The sequence below is a fragment of the Ovis aries genome, chromosome 2 (assembly GCF_016772045.2).
Source record: "Ovis aries strain OAR_USU_Benz2616 breed Rambouillet chromosome 2, ARS-UI_Ramb_v3.0, whole genome shotgun sequence".
NCBI classification, from domain to species: Eukaryota; Metazoa; Chordata; class Mammalia; order Artiodactyla; family Bovidae; genus Ovis; species Ovis aries.
The window spans coordinates 164,839,340-164,865,101 of record NC_056055.1 but is presented as its reverse complement, the minus strand read 5'-3'; the positions used below and the strand labels follow the sequence as shown (position 1 = coordinate 164,865,101).

At 37.9% G+C, this 25,762-nt stretch overlaps 1 long non-coding RNA gene across 2 annotated transcripts in view; it reads left to right on the top strand.

Annotated features, from left to right (window-relative positions):
- The window catches only part of LOC132659319 (uncharacterized), a 293,314-nt gene that overhangs the window by 104,695 nt on the left and 162,857 nt on the right, over positions 1–25,762 (top strand). For both annotated transcript variants that reach the window (XR_009599611.1, XR_009599612.1), the window contains exon 2: positions 18,014–18,101. This is a non-coding gene — a long non-coding RNA (uncharacterized LOC132659319). The remainder of the gene's footprint in view (positions 1–18,013; positions 18,102–25,762) is intronic.

The window sequence follows — 25,762 nt, the reverse complement described above, 5'->3', positions numbered from 1 at the left end:
AAAAACATAAATAAAATTTGGTGCTGTCCTTGAACTTGTGACATAACAGTGGCAGGTTTGATCCCTGGGTCAGAAAGATTCCCTGGAGAGGGGCATGGCTACCCACTCCAGTATTCCTGCCTGGAAAATTCCCTGGAGAAAGGAGTCTGGTGGGCTGCAGTCCACGGGGTCGCAAAGAGTTGGACTTGACCGAAGTGACTTAGCATGCACATCATGCATGTGGTTTCAGGAATCCGATGGGGGTGTTGGAATATAAAGGGGCTTGGAAGAAAAGTTATGACCAACCTAGATAGTATATTCAAAAGCAGAGACATTACTTTGCCAACTAAGGTCCGTCTAGTCAAGGCTATGGTTTTTCCTGTGGTCATGTATGGATGTGAGATTGGACTGTGAAGAAGGCTGAGTGCCGAAGAATTGATGCTTTTGAACTGTGGTGTTGGAGAAGACTCTTGAGGGTCCCTTGGACTGCAAGGAGATCCAACCTGTCCATTCTGAAGGAGATCAGCCCTGGGATTTCTTTGGAAGGAATGATGCTAAAGCTGAAGCTCCAGTACTTTGGCCACCTCCTGCGAAGAGCTGACTCATTGGAAAAGACTCTGATGCTGGGAGGGATTGGGGGCAGGAGGAGAAGGGGACGACAGAGGATGAGATGGCTGGATGGCATCACTGACTTGATGGACGTGAGTCTGAGTGAACTCCAGGAGATGGTGATGGACAGGGAGGCCTGGCGTGCTGCGATTCATGGGGTCGCAAATATTCGGACACGACTGAGCGACTGAACTGAACTGAACTGTATGTCTAAACATGAATTTCTTTACTATCAAGCATTTAGATAAATACATAATGTGTCTCGTTTTACCTGAAATAGTTCTGGCTTAGGCCTTTTATCCCAGTTCAATCATCAATTGTTCCATTTTCACTCTGAAAGGTGTTCAGTTTGCATAAAAATGGTATATATGTGTGGCAATATCTAACCCTCCCATTACCTTTGCTGGTCTCAAAAGGAGGACATATATTCACATTCTATTATTAAAAGATTACCATCCCTTTAGAGTTTTAGCTTTTAGCAGTACATAGCCTCAGAGAAAGTTTTAGTGAGATAAGAGAAATCATGGGTCCATTGTTACTAGATGTTGAGTGAAGAGTAGCATCTAAGAGAATGGTGTTAAAGAAGATTGAGCATAAGTTAGTGTCTGACCTACTGAAGACTCCATTACTTCTGAGAGTTATTATTTTTTTTTTCTAAAAATGTTGTCTTCATAATTCAGAGCACATAAAATGGAATTCTCCAGGCGAGAATACTGGAGTAGTTTGCCATTCCCTTCTCCAAGGAATCTTCCCAACCCAGGGATCAAAACTGTGTCTCCCACACTGCAGATTCTTTGCCGTCTGAGCCACATGGCTCAGATAAAATTTAGAAATTTTCTTTTTATCAAACCATTAAATATACTTATTTTTCTAAATGTTCTTGATTATTAATATTGAATATTAAATAATAACATTTTAAAATCTCACTTTTACTCCAATTTATCTCATATTAATATTTCCAGAAACATTTTCTAACTTTTCTCACCTTACCATCTTTGGTAATAGCCTAAATATTATTAAAGACATAGTAGAGAAAAAAAAAAAGTCCTTTCCAGAAGATGGAATTATTCTAAAAATCACAGAAAATTGGCCATTATTGTTTAAAGCAAGATATGGGTTCTATTAGATATAAGAGGCATAGAAGTTAAGCAAAATAGAGGGCTAATATTTAATATTTTGAAATCAGGTGGTGGGCGGGAGAACAGAACTCATAGAACTGAGTTCTGCTGTCACTACCAGAAAGTGTCTCTGAGAAAATACACATATACACCCCCACCAAATAGAAAAGTGAGAGCAGGATATTTTTCCCTCTCTTAATTTGCCATTTGTTTCTAAAAAATAATCCACCCCCACGTAGATCAGTTGGAATTCATTTTGTCTACATCCTGGACAGCACGTAGGGAGACAGAAAAAAAAAAGACAAAAAACGCCTGGGATCTGAAAGAGGAATGTGGTAGGGCATGGGAATTGCAATGTCGTGATGGTCACCAGAGCATATTTTGGCTTGTGTTAAAACAAGCAAGCACCGTTGGGCCTTTGGAATAGAAGCAAATTAGTCCTGCTATCAGGCTACCTATCAGAAACTGGCTGCCTGAGAAAAACTGTGTGGGTCTGGAGCTGCAACCCAAGGCGCTGGCAGGCCCTCTGTCAGCCCTGCCTGCCTTCTGACTTGCAGTACTACTCAGCGACCTCTGCCCCTATCCGGTGTACTGTTACAGTTCATTTCAATAATTAAACAGTTCGGGGATGGCCAGACTTTTATGTTGTCAAGAGAAAATCAGGGCAGTGGCTTTTTCTTAATACTGAAATCAGGAGTGTTTGGGTTTAATTATATTAGCTAGGGCCTGTTCATTAATTTTCCCAATCATAGGAAGACATGTTCGCAGAAAGATTGGCAATGGGTTAAAGTGGTTATTAAGGCAGGGCATTTCAAAGGAGAGGGATCCGAACTCTGACAAAATCAGATGTCTGAAATTTCAATCAAGCTCCCTCGGTTCTGATGGCAGCTTTACTCCTTGAAATAAGACAGCTTCTCTCCCATCTGGAATCCCAAGTCTCTCAGCGCACTGGACTCAGTCATTGGATCCCAGCCCCAAATATGCTGAGTTCTCAATGCCAGAAATATAAATGGCTCCATTCAAACTCCAAGTCATTGGTTCACGGTACCACTTTGGAAAAGTCTCTTACATCCTCACTTACTATTACTCACTGAAGCGTTCCCACATCCCCATATCAAGAAAGAAAGAAAAAAAAAAAGGCAATGTAATGTGCTTTAGTGAAACCAGCAAATTTACCATTTTTGCTACTTTAGCAGAAGTGTTAATACTTCAACTTTTTGTTGGGATGTCTTGGAAATTTTGCTTATTTTTTTCTCTCTGGAGAGTTTAATGTGTACCTTTATGCCCCCTTTCATTATTGGCCTGGCCTCCTTCCCAGCGCTTCCCTGCTGACTCCAGACCTATCTTGGTTATTTTGCAGCGGTAGCTGGCTCCTGGTCATTCAGACATGTTTGTGGCTTATAAGTGTATCAAATTAGATGCTACAGTTTCCTAGGTCTCCTCCCTATGCTCTGAGAAAATTTGCATTGCTCACAAATCTTCGCTTGCCTCCCTATACTTTTTTTTTTTTCCCATCATCTATTTCCTTTGTGAGCTTGAGAAATGCTCCAGCTTGCCTCTACTCACAATGAAAATGGGCAAATTATAATAATTCAAAGGTGTCCTACTAACCCTTTTTAATCCTTGAGGATACAGTTCATCAATGAATAGCTTTGGTGTTAAAGCTTGCAGCCAGTTGTGTTGATTATACGAAGGCTCTAGAGAATGAAGTGATGGCTATAATAACCCTATGTTTCTTTTGTGACTAGCTGAAAATTCCTATAGCGATAACCATTAGGATCTGTGCAATATTTCTCATATTTAGTTCTGCAGGGTTTTATTTTAGTTTGGCTCTAATTCCTATAGGCTCTTGAAAGCTATGCAGCAGAGAGTTAAAAAATATGGATTTTGGAGCTAGATAACCTAGGCTCAAATCCTAATCTTGTTTCTTTTTATCTGTAAGACTCTGGGCAAATTACTTGAGGTCTATCACCATTTTCTCATCTGTGAAATGGCCTTTATAATAGCATCTATTTTAGAGCATTGTTGAAATTATTAAATAATACATTTATAGAACTGAGTCTGTCACAAGGTAATGCATTTCATTTCTTAGCACCACCAGCCTAAATCTATTAGAGCATCTAAGATTCTGACTTGTAAATTTTATTTATATGCCTTTGTTCCTTTGTAAACTCTGAGAATAAAGACTTGAGTTCTTTCCATAGTTGTGTCCTTAGTGTAGGAACACAGTGCCTTGTGCAAAGTTACTTAACGCTGTCAAATGGATGGACAGATGGAAATATGGACATCTAGCATTGGGGTTGGTCCTAAGCCATTATTTTAAGGAATGAGGGGTGTCTCTAATGATATCTTCTTTCTATCATTTTCTTTATCTCTTCAGATCATGCTGCCTTTCCAAGCTTGGACATGCTCCAAGCCTTGTCTCTCCTCCACTTTCCTATCGCAGTTTTCCTCCCTTTAGTCTTTTTAAGTGACTGATTATCTAGTCTGATCAGTAAGTGAAAGGAGCTTTATGTGCCATGACTTAAGATAGCTTGTATATTTTATCAGATAATTTTCTTTTCTCACTGCTTCATTCCAAGGTAGTGACTAATATGGGAATTTCAATAAGGCTGTTAGAAAAAGTATTTTTGTAGGATGTTTTTGGACTTTAAAAAATCATACCCTATAAATATATGCCTTCTTTACCTGGGGCTAAGGCTGACACTGAACAGTGCTTTGTTCCAATATAGGAACGGCTAATAAATTCATATTGGATGAAAAAGTAGGGGGTGGATATTGAAAGACTGAGAGGCCACCAAGAAGCCCCTGTAGCATAAGCTGAATTATAGTTTAGCAAGAGGTTTAACACATGTAGTTTAGCTTCCCCCTGCAAACCCCAAGGGAATTGAAGCTGGAGTGTCAACATGAAATATTCAAGCCTCATATTTTCCAGGTGTACACAAGCCAAATCTTGCAATGATACTGGCGATGTCTCAGAGTTGCAAAATAATGGAGATATTTTCAATTGAATGATTCTCTGGCTTTTTAAAGAATATCTTTTATTTCTACTTGTTCTTTCAAACTTATTATTTCAACACTGGTGAAAGGTCAAAGTGGAACTCAGACAAGTGTCACACATGTTACTGTGGCAACAAGTATAAAAGCTAAATATAATGCATGAAATGAGAGTTGAAAAAAACTTTGAAATTTAATATTTACACTATTGAGGCATTTATCAGCCAGGTTGGGAATATGCCATTATCAGTTTTCCAAATGCCTGAATAATGAATAATGGTTACAAAAATGTTGAGAACACTGTTGGGAGGGGCCTCAAACTACAAAGGGAAGTACAAACTGCTGGTATCACCTTTTCATTATAAGCAGTATCCACCTTGTGGATGCCCTGAAAACAAGTTTGTAGAAGAAGATGCAGAGGGGAAAAGGGCAGGGTGTCTTGAGTTCACTCATGGTGAAAGGGTGAGGACTGAAGGGGACCAGTATAAGAGGTGAAAAAGGAGCAGTCAAAGAGGAGAGGGGAAGACTGATGAATTTAATCCTACAGATAACAAGGGAGAGAAATAATGATCACTGAAAAGTATTACCTGCAGAAAGATCAAACAGTATGAAAAATGAGGAACAGAAAGAAGATATATTTATTATTTACCCAATATATTCTGAGCAGAGTTGACCATGATCTACCACACAATTAATCCTCTAATGTAGATACTTTTGGTCCCCAATTCATAAAATAATAAGTTAGGGCTCATTGAAGTAGAGTCACATGATTCATGTCAGTGCTAAATAAAATCCTAGATTCTAAGACTCCAATTCACATTGTCTGGCCACATCTAAATTTTTTTTTTTTTTTTTGTAGTTTGTGCACTTTTCCCTGGACTTTTTCTGCCTCAGGGAGGGCCTATAATTTGTTCCTTAACTTCTTAGGTAGAAGTGGAAACTCTAGATTGAGTAGCATGACATGGTGACGAGAAAGCTGTTATGGGAATGATGGGTCCCTTGGTTCCAGTACAAGTTTTGTTGCTAACTAGCTATGTCCTTTTAACCAATAGTCTAGGTTTCTTTCTTCCTCATCTGTGACATGGGGGGCTAGGGACTCAGTGTTGTCTCAAGGTAGCTTCTGGTTTCAATAATCTGTGGTTCAATTAAGTTAAATGGAAGTGAACATAACTAGACAGGGGCTGGGCTTCTAAAAATAGTACATCAGGGTACTCCTTAGCAAGTCAGTGTTGTTAAGGTCATTTAAAAAATACTTCAAATTTAAATTCCATTTAGAATAGCATGTTAGTAGATGCAAAATAAATTACATGAGAATACTGAACAAATATGAAATTCAAAAGACAGATATTTCAAAACTTTTTGGAAAGCATTTGAAGGGAAGAAAGAAGGGAAGTCGGTAGGAGAAAGGTTGATTCAAATATTTCCCCCCTTTGGGGAAACAGCTGCACTACCAATGTTCTCTCCTCATACCAGAATCATGTACTTATTTCAGAGTATGGAAGCACTTGTAGAATTTTTTCCCTATGCTTAATAGTTTAAGCAAGTAGATTATAACCCTCACTAGGTCATCCCATATTCTTTGTTTATATTATAATTTTCTCTAAGTGCCTTAAATATTGATGATTAATCTATCTTTCTATTGCATTCAGAGACAACTAAACTAAATTAATACAAGTTATAATCTTACTCTGCCTAGTCATCAGACCTTTAATCTCTAATATATTCAAACATTTCTAAGCTATTTTCTATATAACAAGACCTCTTTGGATCTTTTATGCAGTAAGAGTGGTATGAATAAATAGATTAAATTATAACTACACTATGAAATTTCATTTTCACACATTCTTATGAAGGAGATAAAGCAGATTTATTATTTTCAGTTATAGATGATAAATCTGAAGCACATAGAGGTTAACACACTTGCCTGAGTTTCTTCAGTTAATTAGTGGGAAGATGAGTCTAGAACCCTGGTACTGACTGTAATTCCTAGTCACACTTTACTCCCTTGATGATGGCCTGCTTAATACTCTGTTCTACATTCTAGTTAGTCTTGGGAACATCATAAAACAGAGACATCAGACATTGGAGAAATAGAATAGAAGACAGAAAATAGGATGAAAACAGCTTGCTCTGGTGCCAGTGTGAACTTCACTACTTAGGAGCTGTTTGGCTTTGGGCAAACTTACTCAGCTTCTCTGAACTTTTTCTTCATTTGTGGAATGTGAATGATTACATATAACTTGAAAGGCTGTTGTCTGAAAGAAGTAAAGATTATCTCTTTGAATATAATTTTAATAATACTTTTATTATTAATAAAAATGTTAAATCTAATTTAATAATTTTACACTTAATTTACATCACCTATAGTCCTGTAACTGTAAAGCCAAATCGTTACTTATCCTTGTTTCTGTCATATAATAGAACATATACAATTTAAGTAATTCCAAGTTTATTCACTTTTAATTTTAATATAATTTGTTTTTCTGTAATTAGGTATATAACATAGCCGTATTATCAGAAGGAAAACATTTAAAAATAAATATGGTCTTTCTGTTCCTAGATCTTTCATTTCTCCTTGTGCCTGCAGAAAACAGCACACTCCTTTGATCAGTGGTTCGTATTTTTACTTAGGATATAATTGCTTTACAACATTGTGTTAGTTGTACCATGAAGTGAATCAGCAATAAGTATGCATAAATCTCCTCCCTCTTAAGTCTCCCTCCCTACCTCATTCCTCCAGGTCATTACAGAACACCAAGGAGCTGAGTTCCCTGTGCTATACAGCAGCTTCCCATGAGCTATTTTACCCATTGTAGTCTATAATGTCAAAGCTACTCTCTCAATTTGTCCCACCCTCTCCTTCCCTGCTGCTGTGCCCACAAGTCTGTTCTCTATGTCTGCATCTCTATCCCTGCCCTGCAAATAGGTTCATCAGTAATTTTTTGAATTCCACATATGTGTGGGTGGGTGGGTGTGTGCATTGCTCAGTCATGCCCGACTCTGGCGACCCCAGAGACTGTAGCCTTCCAGGCTCCTCTGTCCATGGGATTCTCCAGGCAAGGATACTGGAGTGGATTGCCATTTCCTGCTCCAGAGGATCTTCTCCACCCAGGAATCAAACCTGGGTCTCCTGCAGACTATTTACCGACTGAGCTATGAGGGAAGCCCATTCCATATATATACATTAATATATGATATTTGTCTTTCTCTTTCTGACTTACTTCACTCTGTATGATATATTCTGGATTCATCAAAAATCTGTAAACTATAATCGCTAGAGAGAATGTGGAGGAAAGGGAACCCTCTCATACAGTTGTTGGGAATATAAATCGACACAATCAATATAGAGAATAGTATGGAGGTTGCTTAAAAAATTAAAATAGAACTACCATTTGACCCAACAATCCCACTACTGGGCATATACCCTGAGAAAATCATCATTCAAACAGACACATGTACCTCAGTGTTTATTGCAGCACTATTTACAATAGCTAGGACACAGAAGCAACCTAAATGTTCATCGGCAGATGAGTGGATAAGAAAAATACAGTACCTGTATACAATGGAATATTACTCAGCCATAAAAAGTAATGAAATTGAGTCATTTATAGTGATGTGGATGAACCTAGAGTCTGTGATCAGTGGTTTTGAAGGGTGGTCCCCAACCAACAGAATCAGCACCACCTGGGAACTTGAAAGAAAAGATGAAGTTTCTATGATCTCTTACCAGATCTACTGAATCAGAAATTCTGGGGTTGAGGTCTAGTTATCTGTGTTTTAAAAAGTTTCCAGGTGGTTCTGACTCATGTTAAGATTGGAGAACCAATGCTTTTGATTAGTATAACTACTAAAGTTCAGTTCAGTCACTCAATCATGTCTGACACTTGACAACCCCATGGACTGCAGCACTCCAGGCTTCCCTTTCCATCACCGACTCCTGGTGCTTGCTCAAACTCATGTCCAGCAGGTTGGTAATGTCATCCAACCATCTTACCCTCTGTTGTCCCTTTCTCCTCCTCCTTTCAATCTTTCTCAGTATCAGGATCTTTTCCAGTGAATCAGTTCTTTGCATCAGGTGGCCAAAGTATTGGAATTTCAGCTTCAGTATCAGTCCTTCAAATGAATATTCAGGACTGATTTCCTTTAGGATTGACTTGTTGGATCTCCTTCCAGTCCAAGGGCCTCTCAAGAGTCTTCTCTAGAATCAATTTTTCAAAAGCATCAGTTCTTCAGTGCTCAGCTTTCTGGTTCAGCTCTCACATCCACATCTCACATCTCACATCCACTGGGAAAACCATAGCTTTGACTAGACAGACCTTTGTTGGCAAAGTAATGTCTCTGCATTTTAATATGTGGTCTATGCTGTTTATAGCTTTTCTTGCAAGGAGCAAGTGTCTTTTAAATTCATGGCTGCAGTCACCATCAGCAGTGACTTTGGAGCCCAATAAAATAAAGTCTGTAATATTTAAAATCAGTTCAGTTCAGTTCAGTCACTCAGCCATGTCTGACTCTTTGCAACCCCATGATTGCAGCACGCCAGGCCTCCCTGTCAATCACCAACTCCTGTAGTTCACTCAAACTCATGTCCATCTAGTCACTGAGGCCATCCAGCTCGTCCTCTTCTCCTCCTGCCCCAATCCCTCCCAGCATCAGGGTCTCTTCGCATGAGGTGACCAAAGTACTGGAGTTTCAGCTTCAGCATCATTCTTTCCAAAGAAATCCCAGGACTGATCTCCTTTAGGATGGATTGGTTGGATCTCTTTGCAGTCCAAGGGACTTTCAAGAGTCTTCTCCAACAAAAGCATCAATTCTTCTGTGCTCAGCATCAAAAGTTCAAAAGCATCAATTCTTCTGTGCTCAGCTTTCTTCACAGTCCAACTCTGACATCCATACATGACCACTAGAAAAACCATAACCTTGACTAGATGGACCTTTGTTGGCAAAGTAATGTCTCTGCTTTTGAATACACTATCTAGGTTGGCCATAACTTTCCTTCCAAGGAGTAAGTGTCTTTTAATTTCATGGTTGCAGTCACCATCTTCAGTGATTTTGGAGCCCCTCAAAATAAAGTCTGACACTGTTTCTACTGTTTCCACATCTATATCCTATGAAGTGATGAGACCAGATGCCATGATCTTAGTTTTCTGAGTGTTGAGCTTTAAACCAACTTTTTCACTCTCTTCTTTCACTTTCAACAAGAGGCTTTTTAGTTCCTCTTCACTTTCTGCCATAAGTGTGGTGTCATATGCTATCAATAACCAATATCAGGTTATTGATATTTCTCCTGGCAATCTTGACTCCAGCTTGTGCTTCTTCCAGCCCAGCGTTTCTCATGATGTACTCTGCATATAAGTTAAATAAGCAGGGTGACAGTATACAGCCTTGATGTACTCCTTTTCCTATTTGGAACCAGTCTGTTGTTCCATGTCCAGTTCTAACTTTTGCTTCCTGACCTGCATATAGGTTTCTCAAGTGGTCTGGTAGTCCCATCTCTTTCAGAATCTTCTACAGTTTATTGTGATCCACACAGTCAAAGGCTTTGGCATAGTCAATATAGCAGAAATCTATGTTTTTCTGGAACTCTCTTGGTGTTTCAATAATCCAGCGGATGTTGGCAATTTGATATCTGGTTCCTCTGCCTTTTCTAAAACCAGCTTGAATGTCTGGAATTTCACAGTTCACATATTGCTGAAGCCTGGCTTGGAGAATTTTGAGCATTACTTTACTAGTGTGTGAGATGAGTGCAATTCTGCCATAGTTTGAGAATTCTTTGGCATCGCCTTTCTTTGGGATTCGAATAAAAAGTAAGTCTTGCCAAATCCATAAATATTCCATGAAGGGCTACTAAAGGTAAGGTACTGGGCACCCAACTAAAGAATTCAAATATAAAGCTGATCTTGTGATTCCTCATTCTGATTTTTTAGTCTAGAAACAAATAGGGAAGGGGAAAGGACTGTGACAAGTACACAGATATGTAGTTTAAAGCCCACATCATCCACCAACTCAGAAATGGCAATTCACTGCAGGATCCAAAGGTGGCCCTGCTCTGTAACAGTGGAGACTTATCTCGCATGCCCGAGAACTGGGTTTTGACAGGATATGTTTCTCTCCTGCCAGCATCATGGATCAGGAACATGCCTCAGAACAGTCAGAAGAGGGAGAGGGAACACAGTATTTGTGCAGTCAGAAGATGTCTCTCAGGAGAGAAGGTGATCCCCTTTGTGCTTAGCTCCTTGAGGAAACATGCATTAGAGGAGGGATGATAAAGGAAAGGGACAGGCCAAAAGAAGGAGGCAGAAGTGGTGGTTCCATGTAGATCAGGTGAAAAACTCCCTCTGAAGACACCCCAGCCCAGGCAATCCTGTGGGGGTGTCTCAATAAGTGGGAGAGACAGCTGCCACTACCCAGAGGACATTCCCTGAGTGTGTGTCATCAGAAAGCGGTTCAGGAACAGAGACTTCCCATTATTTTGAAGTCATAAAAAGTTGAGGTTACACTCTCACAATGTATATTTGTTTGAGTATTTATTTTTGTAACTTTTATAAATATGCACTCAGGAAGACATAGACAATAGCATTTAAAGGATAAGCGCATGCCAAGAAAATGGCTAATATTGTCTTTGCACAGCCCATTGGTCTGCCCTGCTCACTTCACTGTGGAAGTTCCTGATTCTGACTAAAGTGAAAAGAAGTTGGGTTTGCAGTGGGAAAGAAAAGATAGGTTTGCTCACTGTATCCTCAAGCAGAGGTGATCCAAATAGATGTGTAAAGATTGCAGTTAATAAGTATATGAATCTGCTTGATCCTCTATATACTAATATAGTAAAATAAACTTTTCCCCATCCTGGTGCTTTCTCACCAGGTTCCTTGAGAATCCAGCACAGCTTTGTCTAGTGGCGGGGTGATCACCATGGCATGTGAGGACAGGAATGTCTCTAAAGGGCCTTAAACATATTTAGCTGACACATTACCCCTTTCCCCATGACTCACAAACCCACAGTTCCATAAACAAGACAAAACAAAATGATATAAAATTAGCCCTGTGTTTGTGGGTGCCTTGGAAAGGTGGGAGGGTGTTAAGTTACTTGGAGAAACCCAAGGAAGGTTTAAAGGTAGATTTTTAAATAGCAATTCAGTAAAGAAGAATTCAGGGAACACCAGGATTTGGAGCCAGATATGACTCATAATCATTTGAAGAAATCTTGAATAGGTTTTGGAATAATTTCTGTTTCTGTTAAGTGTGTGTGTGTGTGTGTGTGTGTGTGTGTGTGTGTGGTTTATCTGCAGCAAGGTCAGATACATGAAGAAAGTGGTTTTGTTGGAGGGAAAACAGCAGGAGAAATAAGTCAGTTTGATCTGGAAATAAGAGCCAGGCAGTTCAGAAGGAGCTATTAGGTTCTTTAAGCTGGGGATTTAACCTATCACAGAGAGAATATCCATATTATTTATAATCACGAAACCCAAATCAGAAAATCAAGAGGCTTCCCATGGTATCTATTTTTGGGCTGAATATCCTCTTTGTATAATGAACTGCCTAATATTATCTTACTTTACGGACAGGATCGACATTCAAATCCTTCTCCCCATGTCCTTTCACATGTACCTTGTGAGTACTCACCTTAATGTGGCAAGCATTGTCATATTTGCTGTGACTATGTGGTCAAGATCAGGATGACTAAATCCTTGCACACAGTCATTTATCTCCATTGCATGAATTTTAGGAGTTTATGTAGAAAAGAAAATATGCTCAAAATATATATGTTTATTAGTAATTTCAGATGGAAACCAATGATAGATGTAGTCTACTTGTTGTGAACCAAACTTGACTATGTATGAGCCTCAAGGATTTCTTTGGTTTGTTATTAATTAGAATGAAGAAGACTCCAAACCCCACTAGTATTGTGAGAGGGAAAAGTGAGATGGGAGGTGGTCTAGTAGACAACATACCCCAAAGAGAGCTTTCTATATAGAAGTAACAGCTTCTAACACTGTCTCTCTCCTCTCACAAGTGAAAATCACTAGTATAGGTCTTGAGGATAGAATGTGAGCAGGGGGAAGGGGGACTGGGCCTATATTGCTTTTCATAATTTATAATAGTTTACTTTTTTGTTTGTATGAAAATGATCACTTTCAAAAATCATTCAGTTCAGTTTAGTTCAGTTCAGTCGCTCAGTCGTGTCCGACTCTTTGGACCCCATGAATCGCAGCACACCAGGCCTCCCTGTCCATCACCAACTCCCGGAGTTCACTCAGACTCATGTCTATCGAGTCAGTGATGCCATCCAGCCATCTCATCCTCTGTCGTCCCCTTCTCCTCCTGCCCCCAATCCCTCCCAGCATCAGAGTCTTTACCAGTGAGTCAACTCTTCACATGACATGGCCAAAGTACTGGAGTTTCAGAGTTAGCAACATTCCTTCCAAAGAAATCCCAGGGCTGATCTCCTTCAGAATGGACTGGTTGGGAATCCTCAAATACTCAGTTCAGTTCAGTTGCTCAGTCGTGTTCAACTCTTTGTGACCCCATGAACCGCAGCACACCAGGCCTCCATGTCCATCACCAACACCTGGAGTCCATCCAAACCATGTCCATTGAGTCGGTGATGCCATCCAACCATCTCATCCTCTGTCATCCCCTTCTCCTCCTGCCCCCAATCTTTCCCAGCATCAGGGTCTTTTCAAATGAGTCAGCTCTTCCCATCAGGTGGCCAAAGTATTGGAGTTTCAGCTTCAACATCAGTCCTTCCAATGAACACCCAGGACTGATCTGCTTTAGGATGGACAGGTTGGATTTCCTTGCAGTCCAAGGGACTCACGAGAGTCTTCTCCAACACCACTGTTCAAAATCATCTATTTTTTGGCACTCAGCTTTCTTTATAGTCCAACTCTCACGTCCATACGTGACCACTAGAAAAACCATAGCCTTGACTAGACAGACTTCTGTTGGCCAGGTAATGTCTGCTCAAATACTGAAAGTGAAAGTGAAGTCGTGTCTGACTCTTTGCGATCCCGTGGACTGTAGCCCACCAAGCTCCTCTGTCCATGGGATTCTCCAGGCAAGAGTACTGGAGTGGGTTGCCATTTCCTTCTCCAGGGGATCTTCCCGACCCAGGGATCGAACCCAGGTCTCCCGCATTGCAGGCAGACTCTTTAACCTCTGAGCCACCAGGGAAGCATTTGAGGAGTAAATATGAACCAAACTGAAGATACAATATCATCTTCTAAAATAATCTTGATTTGACAATCAGCTTTACTGTCATTATTGGAGCAAGTATATAAATATGTTCTTCACACAATTCAGAGAAGCATTTTGGAAGCCTTCTGGATCCTTAAGTTTTCACATTCTTAACCAAGGGTGCAAAAACCCATTTAATCTCACTTCTCAATCCTGCTCTTTAGTGGTGACTTCTTGAAATACATGTTGAAAATAATTCCTATACCATAAAATTTCCATAATTAATTTGCAATTTCTTCCACTGGAGTAGATAATGGGAATGGAAGGATGTATTCATGTGTTTGACATTCAAGAAGAATGGGAGTAGGAAGTGAAAAGAGTAAAGAAGAATAACAAAGGCTAGTGGATATTTATAGTGTAAACAGAAAGTGAAATAGGCAGAAATATCATATGAAGAAAAGGAAATTCCCAAGGAAAAGACAGGGTTTATGCTTCAAGATCACACAGCAAGCAAGTACCAGATAATTGATATAAAACAATTTCATTATGTTATTATAAAAAAACCTCAAATCTATGCATCCTTAAAAGATACTAAAAACAGGCTCTAATAAGGACAACTCATGACTCTTTGATGTAGGACAAATTCAGAAAAGAGCCTTTGGAGCCCTGCGAGTGAATTTTCCCAAAGCATTATAAAAGGCTGCAGTCCTGGGACAGTGCACATTCCTTCTCACGGTCTCTACCTTTTCCCTGCTTCCTTTCTGCTGCTGTTGCTTGTTTATGGCTGATCATTTAAGGCTTCTTCCTTTTAATGAATTCTTTAGCCTTTGACTTGCCTGTCACCCCTGAGTTTTATGTCTTTGTTATAAGGCAGTGAGCTTGCTCCACACACAGTCCAAATTGAGCAAAACCCCCTTCAAAAGCCCCCCAAATGGTAGTATTGTCCTTTTTAACATATACTTAGAGAATGAAACAATCTGTTTCATCCCTTGTGTTAGAACAGCTGGAATGAAATGAATAGAGGGGATTGAGCAGTTCTGCAAAATCTTTGATAATAGAGAAGTACAAGTGTTCCCCATCAGCAGTTGAATGATAATTTCTCTGGTATGAGTGATGTAACCAAGTGGTTGTATATTACTGCCCCATTCTTTCTTGTCCCAAGACACCCTTGGAAATGCGATGCTGCATCTCAATGGGATTTTCCAGTACAAAAATTCTTTTCAAATAACATAATTGTGGATATACACCACTCCTACAAAGGTAAGTATACTGAAGATGTGCCAAAACATTAGGACAGAAATTCAGCTCCCATGGCACACAAACAGGAATCTAACCATTTGCTGCAATAAATACATTTTTGTGGACTCAGAGATTATAAAGTATACACTCTCTATATGACTCAAATTGCTTGTTAATTTGTTTTGGAGTAAAACAACCTGAAGATGAAGCAAGAGAGAAAAATATACAGGAATACAGATTTTTTTTTTTTTTGGCTTCACAGCTGGAATTAGTATATTTCTATTTCTATCTACCTTAGGAAACCTCTAGGTGTGAGTAGTGATGTAAAGAAATAATTTGTTGCTACACATTGAAAGTCAAGTTCTTCCTTGATTTTCAGAAACTATGTAAATTAAGCAAAATAAATAGCAGCAATAAAAAAACCCCAAAACCTTCCAATATGAGGTTCAACCAAAATGTTGTTCAGGGAAAAAAAGTGGTAAAATAGTTGGAGAAAAAATGAACACAAGTAAATAGTTGGATGTAAAATTTCTAGAAAGAATCTTATAAACATAGCAGTTGCATAAACCTGCCTTTAGACATATGAAGATCTATTATGTACAACACAAAATGAACATAACCTGGATGGGTTTAGAAGGAAAATTTAGAACCAGTGGGTTACACATAGAGGGACAGATACCAACTTAAGAAAGTACATTTTAACTACATCTACTCAACAGTAATGATGATCAGCATCACTGGGAGTTCTTCAGCAGAGATAGTAGTAAGGAAACCCAAAGGACTTCCTGCCATCATTCCTAAATTTCCTAAGTGTGATAATGAATCTACAATGGTACAGTTTATACTTGAAGAAGCTGATTCACTTAGGAGCAACATGAAGAATGAAATATAATGATTTCTTCTGTCTTCTTCTATTAAGAAGTGGGAGGTAAGGAAGGGTTGGACAATGGATCACTCTCCAGAGCTATAGGCTTCACTGGATACTTGTTTTGATCTAGCGCTCATTCCTCCCCTCTTTTGGGGGCAAAAGCAAGACTGGTTTTTTAGGAAAAAATCTCTCATTCCTTCGCTCTCTTGGATAAAAGTCACCCTGGTTTTTAGGAGGAAGAAAAAAAAGAACCAAGTCTCTTTCTTACGCTTACATCATTCAATTGAGGTTCACATCCCTCAGTTCTAGAAGAAATCCTGACATGGGTTTCCTCATTAAAATAATGACTTTCATGGCCACAGTGATTGGTTAAGCAATGAATGTGCAATTCGTAACCTGGCCAATAGGGTTAAATGAGGAGTCTCTATGCTACAGTTGCTGAGAGGTTACAGCAAAAGCCTAGCACTTCTGGAAGCCATCTTGGTATCATGATTGAAGAGCTGATATTAAAGTCAACTCAGGGTAGAACAGCTGCGATGGAGGCAAAGTACAAAAGGGTTAAATTACGTGTAAGCTTTTGAAAGTGGCCATGTTAAAACTAACTCTACCCCTGGAACGTTTGTTCTTTGAATTCTTCTCCCCCTAAATGACTGTTGTTCTTTAGGTTATGTGGGTGGGTTTTCTGTTGTGTGTGTGCTGTGTTTAGTTGCTCAGTCATGTCGACATTTGTGACCCCATGGGCTGTAGTCCACCAGGCTCCTCTGCCCATGGTGATTCTCCAGGCGAGAATACTAGAGTAGGTTGCCACCCCCTCCTCCAGGGGACCTTCCCAACCCAGGGATTGAACCCAGGTCTGCTGCATTACAGGTGGAATCTTTACCATCTGAGCTACCAGGGAAGCCTAAGAATACTGGGTGGATAGCCTATCCCTTCTCCAGGGGATCTTCCTGACCCAGAAATTGAACTGGGGTCACCTACATTGCAGGTGGATTTTTTTAAAAGCTGAGCTACCAGGGAATGCTACCAAAGTGTTTTGATTACTATAGCAATGTCCAATGAGAAGCATAGTGTCAAGTCCTTGAAGAGCCATCAGTCACCAAGGGCCAGGAAAAAAGCAATAACAAATTTGGTCTCCTCACAGTTTCTTTAGCACCTGGTGCTGAATAACATCGGAGAAGGCAATGGCACCCCACTCCAGTACTCTTGCCTGGAAAATCCCACGGACAGAGGAGCCTGGTAGGCTGCGGTCCATGGGGTCGCTATGAGTCGGACACGACTGAGCGACTTCACTTTCACTTTTCACTTTCACGCATTGGAGAAGGAAATGGCAACCCACTCCAGTGTCCTTGCTTGGAGAATCCCAGGGATGGGGGAGCCTGGTGGGCTGCCGGCTATGGGTTGCACAGGGTCGGACATGACTGAAGCGACTTAGCAACAGCAGCAGCAGCTGAATAACATACACTACTGATCTAACCAGATTCTCTCTTCACATTATTGATCAAATTTTAATTTTTTTCTCTCAACCTCTGCTAAATAATTTAGGTTTCTTATACTTTTTCCAAACTGATCACATCTGATTTCCTTTATTCCAGATTTCAGTCCATCTTACATTTTTATAGGCCCAGATATACAGATGTAATTTGGTGCAATTTAAAAAGTTGATAATTAAATTGGTTGAAAATATTTACCTGTTATTGTCTTACTGTATTCCACCCTCTCCATTTCCTTATTCTTGTATTATTTATTATTTTTTATTATTATTGAGTTTTGGGTTATCTTTGCATTTCATTTTACATACTCTAGAAAGAGGGAATTGTTATGAATGCCTACAATGATGTAGTATTTATACAAACACTTTATCTGTATTTTGATGTTTGTAAATTTAAAATTTTCCTTAAAATACTTTGGTCAAGCCCCTGGTAAATATTGTTTTTATTTTCAATGGAATTTAATTCAATTTGATTAGACATAATTTCTAATACATAATATATCCTTAAGCAGATGCATTTTCTTTCTGTTTTGTTTCTGATAGAGCGTGCCTTGCAATGAAGAAGATAGCGTGATGAGGAAGCTCAAGAAGTAGGAAAATGAAAATTTATGATGTCAGGGTCATGAGATAGGTAAATGCTATGAGTTCTTTAATTTCTCACCTTTTTAAGATTTATTTTTTATTGAAGCATAGTTGATTTATAATATTGTGTTAGTATCTGGTATATAGCAAATTGATTCAGTTATATACATATATGTATATTTTTTATATTCTTTTCCATTATGGTTTATTACAGGATGTTGAATATAGTTCCTTGTGCTATACAGTAGGACCTTGTTGTTTATCCATTCTGCATATGATAGTTTACAGCTGTTAATCCCAAACTCACAATCCATCCACCCCTCACTCCCTCCTCTGTCTTGGTAACCACAAGTCTATTCTGTATGTCTGTGAGTATATTCCTATTTCATAAGCAAGTTTGTTTGTGTCATAATTTAGATTCCACACATAAGTGTTATCATATGGTTTTTGTCTTTCTCTTTCTGAATTCTCTTAGTATGATCATCTCTATGTCCATCCTTATTGCTGCAAATAGCATTATTTCATTCTTTTGTTTAATTGCTGAGTAGTACTCCACTGTGTATATATAACACATCTTTAGCTATTATTCATTTGTCCATGGACATTTAGGTTGCTTCCATGTCTTATCTATTGTAAATAGTGTTGCTGTGAACATAATGGTGCATGTATATTTTTGAATTATAGTTTTTTATGGATGTATGCCCAGGAGTGGCTTTGCTGTTCATATGAATACTCCATTTTTATTTTTTTGAGGAACTTCCAAGCTGTTTTCCATAGTAGTTATACCACAACTTCTCACTGTTGACTGTTGGGAGAAAAAACTTAGGAACTCATCTCTTATGAAATAGTGAAGAAAGGAAATTAGTACCTTTTTATGATTACAGTGCTTCTTAATTTTTCAATAATAATACATGTATGGAAAATAATAATACTTATTCTGAATGCTAAAGTTAAAAGACAAGATTGCTGTCATTCGGGGAACTGGCCCAGGTTCCAGCTCATCTAGTCTTATCTGACTAGTCTTAGGGCAGAAGAAAGCAACAATTTGTGTTTACTTTTAACTTAAAATTATCACTGAAGTTAATTATTCTGAAGTTTTGTTGCTTTTAGTAACCAAATGATTCCAAGAGGAGCAGAACTCGTGTTTATTTTCCCACTCAATTCCATTTCAAACCTTTTCAGTAAAGAAAGAGTGAGAAGATCGTTTTAGTATTGCAAATGCTTGCTGAGATAAGAATAATTTGTTCATATGTAATTATCCCACATAGGCATCTTTTTCTTTTAAGAAGAGCTACCATGTACTTCAATGGTTTAGAATCTTGTTTATAGAAGGTTTTAACATGTGTCTTTTCTTGCATTCATTTAATCATTTGTCAAATATAAATATAACAGCTAGGACCTCTGACTTTGTATAAGAATGTACTAAATCTAGAAAGTTACTGTTGAAGGTTATACCTGCAAGAATGTAAAAATGTTCCTTTAATCTGAGGAACAGTATAGATAACATATGCAAAAGCTGTTAAATAAAAAGCACACACATTTTTTTTTCTTTATGGTCTCCCTAAACACTTTATTAATACAAAACCAAATGGCCAACATAAAGATCAACTTGAGGTTTAGAAAAAAGAATATTACATTTGCATAGTTGAGAGAAGTCTGATTGAGAATTCAGGGACTATGGGATTTAGCCTGGCTTTGACTCTGTACTCTATCCTCTGCCAGAAGACAGTTTAGACCAGAAGTGCTCAGCTTAAATGATTGTGGGAATCACTGGTCAGGCTTGTTAGAAATACAGATTCCTGGGTGGACCCTGCCCTTAGAGATTCTGACTCAGCCAGTCTGGTGGGAGGGGAGGGTGGGTGAGAGGCATGTATTCACATTCCAGTGAAGCTAATGTGCTGACTCTTGAAAATTCACTGTTCTAGACCTCAGTTGTCCTCGTCTTTATAACGTAGAGATCTCATTAGGCCTAATAATTATAGATCCCAAAATTAAAGGAAGCAATAATTCCTGCTTTTGAAAGGGAAAACAATATCTGATTATAAGTTCTATATGTTAAAATAATAATATTTTAATTTATATTAATAATATTACTATATCTCTCACAAATGCCTTGTAAGAAAATATAGGATGAATATTGGTACTGGGGTCCAGAAATGGTGATAAAAGTTTTTGAGTGTCTAAATGTATATAGCTGGATGGCAGGAAAGTTAGGACTAATCTTGTCTCACAACTTAAAGGCCTATTTTCTTTCATTTATACTTCACAGCTTTTTATAAGTGAACCATATTGTCTTACAGCCTGTTATTATTCGTGTATGTAGAAGGAGGATTCTGTTTTGGATAGGTCAACATGACCCTTGAACATAGCTCTGTAGCAGAGACAGGTGATGGTTGAAGAAGAAGAAGGAAAAGAAGGAGTAGAAGAAGGGGAAGCAGAAGCAAAGCAAAGCAAAATTAATAATAACAATAACATTTTCTGGAACAAGATACTTGTCATCTTTGAAGGTATCAACAGTGCTAGCAAGAGAGCCCCCGTCTGCACTCTCAAACAAGACTCCTCAAATTGATTCCTATGGCTTTGTATGTGGTGGTGGTGGCTTAGTTGCTAAGTTGTGTCTGACCCTTGCAACCCCAGGGACTGTAGCCTGCCAGGCTCATCTGTCCATGGGATTTTCCAGGTAAGAATACTGGAGTAGGTAGCCATTTCCTGCTCCCGGGGATCTTCCAGACCCCTGTATATTCTATATATATATATGTATGTATATGTATGTGTGTGTGTATATGTATATGTGTGTGTGTATATATATAATATACATGTATGTATATATATACACACTAATTGAGATGAGACACCAGACACGAACAGTGTTAGCTAAGACTGCAGTTCTGTACCTCCTGCCTAAACCTTAATTACTGTCCCACACCAACAAGTGTTTGCTCTGACCTCACCTTTAATATCTCAGCTGCTAGAAAATAAATCCCCAAACATTCCTTAAGTTCTTGTTTCATTCTTGTAAGTTAATAATGAGATGCTAAGCCGCAAGGTGGGGGCATTGTTAGTGACAACTAAAATTAAAAGCAAAGTGAGAACTGATGGTTTCTATAGGCGTCAATGGGGACCCCTCTGAAGAAATGCCAGGATGTAACTCCAGTTGCTATATTGTGTTAGGGATTACATCAGCTTGTGTATCTCTAATAAACTCTAGCCATTTGGTGCATAATGACATTTTAGGCTATCCAATAGGTTGGGTCTCATGAGGCTTTGTTTTATTTCTTTGTTTCAGACATATTTTTATAGATACTTTTCACACAACAGCTTTGGTACTCTTAAATATGAAAACAATTTGCAAATGATATTATTTGACTTCCATTCTTTTAGTTGTTATACATTTAGCCCATTTTTTAAAAATCTTGATTTTGGAAAATTAATTTTGAAATGTATTTCTGAATTGTGTACAAGGTAAAAGGAATGACAATACTTATTTTGTATTGGGACTCCCTGACTTATATTTTATAGACCAGTAAAATTAAATAAAAATAAGTACTTACATTGAATTGGTAATTTTATACTTAATGAAAAGAGCAATGAAAACATAACACCTCTTATTATTATAATTTTCTCATTTATCAACAAACATTTTTTAGAATAAATAGAGAAAGTATCATGTCAAACATTTTAAATTAGTTTAATGAAAAATACAAGACAATGTCTTTATTGTTTTTTGTTCAAGATGCACCCCTGAAAACTTGGTTGAACACCTATTAATGCCAAGAACCCTGTTTAATTTTTTTACCTTTATATTTTCTATTGAGGTATAGCCAATTATGGAGAAGGCAATGGCACCCCACTCCAGTACTCTTGCCTGGACAGTCCCATGGATGGAGGAGCCTGGTAGGCTGCAGTCCATGGAGTCGCGAAGAGTCGGACACGACTGAGCAACTTCACTTTCAATTTTCACTTTCCACTTTCATGTGTTGGAGAAGGAAATGGCAACCCACTCCAGTGTTCTTGCCTGGAGAATCCCAGGGACGAGGGAGCCTGGTGGGCTGCTGTCTATGGGGATGCACAGAGTCGGACATGACTGAAGCAACTCAGTAGCAGCAGCAGCAGCATAGCCAATTAACAGTATTGTGATACTTTCAGGTAAATAGTGAAGGGACTCAGTCATACATATACATATACATGTATCCATTCTCCCCCAAACTCCCCTCCCACACAGGCTACCACGTAACATTGAGTAGAGTTCTTGCTTAATGGAAGAATCACCTGTTTTAGAGAGAGAGAGTCAATTATCTGCTCAGCTAGGGAGGAAGTCATGTGATCAGTTCAGTTCAGTCGCTCAGTTGTATCTAACTCTTTGCGACCCCATGAATTGCAGCTATGATGATTTTATATCCAAAGCAGCAGTATTTTCAGGGTACTTGGGAAAAAATGATGTGCTTAGTGACTAAGGCTCTTAGAAATCTCAATGCTTCCCTCAATATTGACTAACTAGTATGCGTGGGTCTGGCCAGTAGCTCTATCTTTTCTCATCAAATCTTGAAAGGCTTATTAAGTATTCTATCACCATGATCATTTTGAGAATTTTATGCTCCATGAATTATAATAATATTAGTAGGAGAATGAGATTTGTCTTTAAAAACTTTACTTTGCTGTAAATAATTTGCTTGCATTCTGTCATATGATATGAGTGCTTTTCATGTCAGAAGAAAAAGTGGCATGTATTCATTCTGTATATAGATTTTGGCCCATGAAGTTGCATAATCTGGTAGAACCCTGTGTGTTCAGTAAAGCACAGGATGGTGGGCCCCTATTTGGTCAGGACCAGAATAGCTAGACATCATGGCCTATTGCCTGTAGGCTGTGTATCTTGGCTTTAAACACCCTGCCAGGCTGGGTCTGATAGTGAAAGCCTGCAGATGGTCAGCAGGAGAGTAAAGTCTGGGATCTGCTCCTTTGCTGTGGTTCTCTAGGCTCAGCAGCAAACGTAGGACACAATCACTTCATGGGCTGGGTGCAGAGCTTACTGTGTCCATCTTGAATAAAGACCTTTTGGAATTTATTTCAGGTTTCCAAGGAAGAAGCTATGTAGCCCCAGTTGGAGTGGGAACTCTGCTGGTTGACTGGCAGTGAACTGGAGTCAGAGTTGAGGGGTTGGCATTACATTGTTGTTTTACATGTATTGAATTAATCTATCTTATTGTGGACTAATTGTGCCCTAAAAGGCTAGCATGTTATTCATGCTAGCTGTATGATAGCTGCACTAATCATATGTATGTTTATAAACTAATGGGAAAAATTCTGTTGGATTCAAAATTATTAAAAGAAATTTCAGCATTTATGAATAACCTTTATCAATAATCTTTCAGATTCACTAATCCTAATTTTTTAACTGTTTTAATTTTTAAATGGTTTTAAATGTTGATTTTAAAGTTGTAACATCTGTCAGTGATATATATATATATATTTTTTTTTTTTTCTTTTTTTTTACTGGTGATGACTTAGTGGTTTGAAGATGCTATTCATTGAAGTGTCTAAGGCTGGGATGTGCTTATATCATTTTAGGTGTGGATGTGATATAAAGTTTTACACATGCACCCTAGTACTCCTGGGCAGAGGTGGAAGTTCTGGCTACTTTCTCGTTCTCTACTGATACCACTTAGACACCATCTAATTTCAAACCCCTGTGAGTGTGAATGGAGGCTGAGCCAGGGAACTGGAACTGCTTTCTCAAGCTGGTAGTGATGCAGTGTGCCCCATATTCTCTTGCTGGAGTGGGTATGAGAGGAAGTTGGCAGGAATAAAATATTTAAATAATATCCAGAGTTTCATAACTTGATAACCCAAAATCCAAGTTCAATAAAAAACTAGTCCTATCAAGTTCCGGGCAAATCTTAGAATGAAAAAATACAACCAATAAATGCCAGTTCAAAGAAGACAGAGATGTTAGAGTTATTTGATAAAGATTTTAAAACAGCCATCATAAAATGCTTAAATGACCAGCTGATCTTTGACCAATAATACACAGATTAAATGAATTTGAAAATCATAGTAAAGAGAAGGAAAATTTCAGCATATAAATAGAATACAAAAGAAAAACCAAAGGGAAATTTAGAATTTAAAAGTTAAAATGTGAATGGGTTCAACAGTAGGAAAGAGGGAATAGAGGAAAGAATGTAGACAATAAAATTTTCTTCAATTTGAAAAATGAAGAGAAAACAGACTGAGAGGAAAAATCAAAGAGACTTAATCCCTTTAGGACTATATCTAAAGATCTAACAGTCATTTATGGAGTGTTAGAAGGATAAGGAGAATAAGGCAGGGCAGAAAAGTAAATTGTATGCTGGGCTAAAAAACAATCTTGATAAAGTTAAAAGAATTGAAATTATAAAAAATTTGTTCTCTGACCAAATGAAATCAAGCTAGAAGTCAAAAACAGAAAATAACAGGAAATTCTCAAGAGGGAGGTGATATATGTATAATTATGGCTGATTTGCATTGTTGTATAGCAGAAACCAACACAACACTGTAAAGCAATTTTTCTCCAATTAAAAAAAGAAAAACAGGAAGTTCTCAAGTACCTAGAAACTAAACAGTAGACCTCTAAATAATTTATGGGTCAAAAAGAAAGCCTCAAAAATTAAAAATATATCAAACTGAATAAAAATGAAAATATAATATGCCAAGCATTTACGTGACACAGCAAAACCAGTAATAAGAGGGAAATTTCTAGCATTAAATACTTATATGAGAAAAGAAGTAAAGTTTCAAATCAATAATTTCATCTCCTACTTAAGAATTCAGAAAGAAAAGATCAAACATAATTATAGCAACCAGATAGAAGGAAATAATAAAAATAAGAGCAGAAATAAATGAAACAGAAAGGAGAAAAACAATGAAGTAAAATTTTTTTTTTGCAAAGATCAATGAAATTTATCAACTGACAAAGAAAAAAGACAAAATTTGCCAATATCTTTAATGAACAAGGGATTTCACTACAGACCCTACAGACATCAAAACAAAAAATAATACAATGTTTATAACAAATCTACTCGATTAATTTGGCCACTTAGACGAAACAGACCAATTTCTTGAAAGCACAAACTACCACAAATTACTAAATGTGAAATAGATAATTTGGGTAGTCCTACAACTATTAAGAAAATTGAGCTCATAATTTTAAAACTCATAAAGGAAAAATTCCCAGGCCTAAATCATTTCACTGGGGAATTCCACTGAATTTTATAAAAGAATTAATACAAATTATATACAATTTCTTTCAGAAAAGAGAAGACATGGAATATATGCTGCTTTATTTTATTAAGCTAGTATTACACCAAGACTAGATAAACATAATAAAGAAAAATAAAACTATGGTCTATGGTCAGATATCCCTCATGGGCCAGATACAAAATTTTTTAATATTATGTTAGCAAGTAGAATTAGATAATATATAAAAATAATCATATGCCATGACTAAGTGGGGTTTATTACAGTGATGTGAGATTGCTTCAATATTTAAAAACTATGAATATAATCCACTGTATTAATAGGTCAAAGTAGAAAAAGCATATGATTGTATCACTGATACAGAAAAGACATTGACAGAATTCAATACCCATTCATGAAAAACTCTAAGAAAAATAGAAATTGAGGAAGTTTTTTCAATTTGATAAAGAGCTCCTATAAAAAAATCTTACAGTCAGT